Source organism: Myotis brandtii, unplaced genomic scaffold (genome assembly GCF_000412655.1).
Source record: "Myotis brandtii unplaced genomic scaffold, ASM41265v1 scaffold486, whole genome shotgun sequence".
Classification (NCBI taxonomy): domain Eukaryota; kingdom Metazoa; phylum Chordata; class Mammalia; order Chiroptera; family Vespertilionidae; genus Myotis; species Myotis brandtii.
Genome location: NW_005368569.1, coordinates 511416 through 516160, shown reverse-complemented (window position 1 = coordinate 516160; position 4745 = coordinate 511416).

Sequence of the window (4745 nt, the reverse complement as noted above, 5' to 3'; positions counted from 1 at the left end):
GGATCAATAGGGCAGGGCGGGCGGAGGGAGCGGTTATGGTGCCCTCAGTCCCGTTCCCAGAGGCTCTGCTTCTCAGAACCCCAGGAACCGCTGCAAACCTCGGAGAGAAAGCTGCCTTCCAACTGATGCCAGACACTCCCGCTTCTCCCGTTTGGGTCCGAGTCCCCAGCGATTCGCCCGTATCTGGAGCTCAGAGTCTGAGACTCCCCCCTGACCGAAAACGACAACCGCGCTCTCAGCCACCAGCCCGCTTTGCGCGCGCACCTCCGCACCTGAGTTTTTTCCACACTGCGCCTCCTCTGAGCCTCGGTGTGCTGTTATTTTTCCTTCTAGTTGAAGAGTCTCTCCTCAGCCAGCCTTCCTGTGGTTCTGGGTGATGTCCGTTCCGTCTTTTAGTTGTATTTTTGAAGTGGTTGTTTGCGGCAGCAGTCTCCGGTGTTTACCTATGCCGCCATCTTGGTCCGTCAGCTCTGACCTTTTCCAATCATGACTATTTCTACTTGGATGAAACAAATTTTTATTAAATTCTTTATTTTCTGACCCACATTGAAAATTCCAGAAGGTCAATAAGAAAATTTTCTATTTAAATCCAAAATTTCCTCTAGGCAAAAGAATAATTGGCAATTAGTAAAATCCCTTGCAGTAAAGTGTAAATGAATCTAGTCCAATATCTGTCTGTTTCCTAAGCACTTTGGGGATTATTTAAATAGCCTTGCTGAGTTATTTTGATTTGTACTTCTCAAGATTTGTGAAAGTTGTTTTAGGTCAAAGGGGTAAACATTCTGGCTGTTGCCTCAGCCTCATTGGCTTAGATAATCAATTGTCTCTTACCATTGTTCAGATAAGATTTAAACATTTGTCCACATTAGGTTGGTATTACATAACAGTTCTTTGGAAATTATGTATGTAACACAATCATCAAACACTGTTTACAGAAGCATCCCCAAGAGTATGACATACTGTAGTTTAGACACTTTTGTGTTTGTCACTGACACTATATTCAAAATAACCTACTGCCTTCTGAAACCTTATTTTACCCCAACCCTTGGCTAATCTTTGCTTAGCATAAGCTGCTTTCCCCCCTCTAAAATGTAGATATCTATAATAATAAAATTGTAATATGCTAATTAGACCAGACGTCCTTCCGGATGACCTTCCAGAGGAAGCTGGGGCTGCCCAGTCCTAGGTGTCAGCTGATGGCCAGAAGGAAGCCCAGGTCCTGGGTGCCTGCCAACGGCCAGAGGGAAGCTCGGGTCCCAGGTGCTGGAGGGAAGCCGGTGCCGGCAGCTGGGGGAAGGAAGGCCTACTCTTGCACAAATTTTGTGCACCAGGCCTCTAGTTTGGTAATAAATTAATAAAAGGAAAGCCAAAAAATGATGACATATTAGAAGACCGTGTGGCTGTATGAATTTAGACCTAACCAAATCAACAGGGATTTTAATAATGACAGACCCTTAAAAAAATTTTATATATATATATATAGTGACAGACCTTTGGAGTTGGAACTGTCCTTAGTTATAGTTCCCAGCCAGAGGCATGAATTGCTCTATAACAATCTGGACATTGGTGGCTGTCTTTAATTTGTATATATCCTCAGAAACCTGTGATGTACTACTTCACAGGACAGTAACTGATGGTCAGTTCTTCCTTAGCTAAAAGAAAACGTGCCACCCCTGCAGCATCTTCTGAAGAAACACAAAAGTTAAATTCCTTTCCCACATGCCAGCCCTTGGGACAGTTACAGATAAGTGTTTATCACTTTCCCCTGTTTTCTCTCTACATCTTTTTTTGAAAATATATTTTGACTTTTTACAGAGAGGAGGGGAGAGGGATAGTTAGAAACATCGATGAGAGAGAAACATTGATTAGCTGCCTCCTGCACACCCCCTACTGGGGATGTGCCCACAACCAAGGTACATGCCCTTGACTGGAATCGAACCTGGGACCCTTCAGTCCTCAGGCCGATGCTCTATCCACTGAGCCAAACTGGTTAGGGCTCGCTCTACATCTTATCCTGCATGCTGATGAGTCCCAACTACTTCATGCTTCATTAGAACAGTGTCATGTCCCTTTCTGAGCTTAGTCACTGACCACTGGACACCTCTGTTTATACACTGTGTCCAGAAAGAATGTGGCCTGACTGGCGGAGTAGGGCATCAGCTTTGCTAGGCCCAATGAGGTTTTATGGACCTTACCTAAAATGCTTCTTGGCATTCTATATGACCAACTTTCAGGTTATAGTTAATACAGTTATGATTTATAGATTACAAATTTTATTCCTATCTTATGCATTTTATTTTTTAAATATATTTTTATTGATTTCAGAGAGGCAGGGAGAGGGAGAGAGAGAAACATCAATGATGAGAGAGAATCATTGATCAGCTGTCTCCTGCATGCCCCCTACTGGGGATCGAGCCCGCAACCTGGGCATTTGCCCTTGATGGAATCGAACCTGGGACCCTCCAGTCCACAGGCCAATGCTCTATCCACTCAGCCAAACCAGCTAGGGCTTATGCATTTATTTTTAACCCCACAACAGAACTTTAAATTCCATCCTGTTGGGTTTAGTCTATACTCAGTTTGTCATCCATTACATTAGGCATCCCTTCCTCATTCAGGTCATCCACAACTTCTATGAGTATTCTGCTGCATGCTTATCCAAGTCACACAGGCATCCTGAATTTGCTGGGCTAGATTTGGGGGTTGGAGCAAGCCCCCTATCAGCCTCTTCTGGGGTCCCTGCTCATCAGCCCCCCCTTGAGCCTGGTCTGTAACAAGCCTCAATCCCACCTACATTTCACTTTCTTATCTATAATGTGAATTTTCAAATGCCTTGTTGAAATCTACATTTGCTATGTCTGCACTAACCTCCTATCTGGTATTCCTGCAAAAAAGAAACTGTAAATGTGGTGCCATCTTTTCCAACTGGTCATATTATAGAATTTCACCTAGGGCTGATGAAGTTCACTGGCCTGTAGTTTTCAACTTCATCTTCTGTCCTGTGAGAATTCAGACCCTGCTTGACCTTTTATGGCTTTACAACACTGCCTGCTCTTCCCAGATTTCCCGAGGTATAATTCTTAATGGGTTTTCACTCCCATTATTCCTTTTGAACCTTACATCCAGGTTGGCATATAGGTCTGAGACAGGCCAGTAAGCCAGGACAAGTGGAATGTGGAAACTGAAAAAGGTAGTTGAACAAACTGGCAGGACAATTTACAGCAGATACCTCCCTAGAGATAACATCTAGGCCTCAGTTGTATTTCAGCTGCAGGCTCAGAAAAGCAGCAAAACCAGGTGGGTGACACCAGGACCAGCTGCAATGACTAATGACCCCTTGCCCTGACACTGACCAATCAGTGGAGACCACGACCCTGAAGGAGCATGCCTAGAAAACTGACGAATATTCTGCTGAAACCCATCCTTGAAATCTCCCCTAATATTCCCGCCTTTAAGAAAGAGATGAAAACCTCAAGATAAAGGACCCAGTGCTTGCTTGCTCCTTGAATGCCCCTACCATTCCGTTTCCCTTCCCTCTCTTCATTCCCCAAAGGCACGTATCCTAAATTCTAAGGAACCGCATGAGACTTGCAACCAGGGGAGCATTGTGCAACAGCAGCTCATCCCCGGCTAACCCCTTAACCTGTTCCCCAGTATCCCTTTTCTCTGACTTCCCAGAGAGCTAAGGCTCTCCTGTTGCTTCGTCTATGCCAGCGGTTCTCAACCTGTGGGTCGCGACCCCTTTGGGGGTCGAACGACCCTTTCACAGGGGTCGCCTAAGACCATCGGAAAACACATATATAATTACATATTGTTTTTGTGATTAATCACTATGCTTTAATTATGTTCAATTTGTAACAATGAAATTGGAGGTCACCACAACATGAGGAACTGTATTAAAGGGTCAAGGCATTAGGAAGGTTGAGAACCACTGCTATAATCCATTTGGCAGAGCCAGGATCAGAATCCTACCCATCTGAAACCCACGTAGGTGGCTGCTTTTCTGCTATATCCCACTTCCTTGTGATATTTAAAAACACCTTGTAAAGTGAGCCTGTTTCCACAGAGTCCTCAGGTGGTGGCCACACCTAAATTTGATAGGTAAAATGTATTTTTTCTCTCCTTTTCTTCCATTATCCTCTTCGTTCCCCTTTCTCTTCCCTATCCCTTCCCCTTTCACATCTCTTCCTTTTTCTCCCACCCCCACCTCCAAGAAAGGAAATGAAAGCCGCCAAATGCTGGCTTCCTGATAATATTTTTTTAACCTGTTTATAAAGTAAACAAGTGTATTGTCAACTGCGGTGAAGACTATCGCCTCACAATCTTAATAGGGTCAGTGGAGGAGGGGGCGAAAGAAGGGATATTTATGAGAATTTGGGGGTCAGGTTTAAGGCTCATCTTTCCATGCCGGGCTTGATTAGGATTAGGCAAACTCCTGATATAACCGGTCAATATCTGTGAATAAGATGGCAAGGACCGGGTCGCTATCTTCTAGCGTGGAGTTCTTCGGGGGGTTTCTTAAGCTTTGTGAACTTCAGGTTCCTCGTCTGTAAACGGGTTAGATTCGATTGAGGGAGAAAATGTGACTCTGGCACACAAGTAAGAGCTAGATAAACGGTGCAATGTAGGTATTCTTCTCATTCCAAAACCTGGGCCTCTCGTGTCTGTCCATCGGGCTGCCTCGGCCTCCGACGGTGCGGGGAGCGGCCAGCGCGAGGACCCGGGGAGGGTGCTGCTGCTCCGCT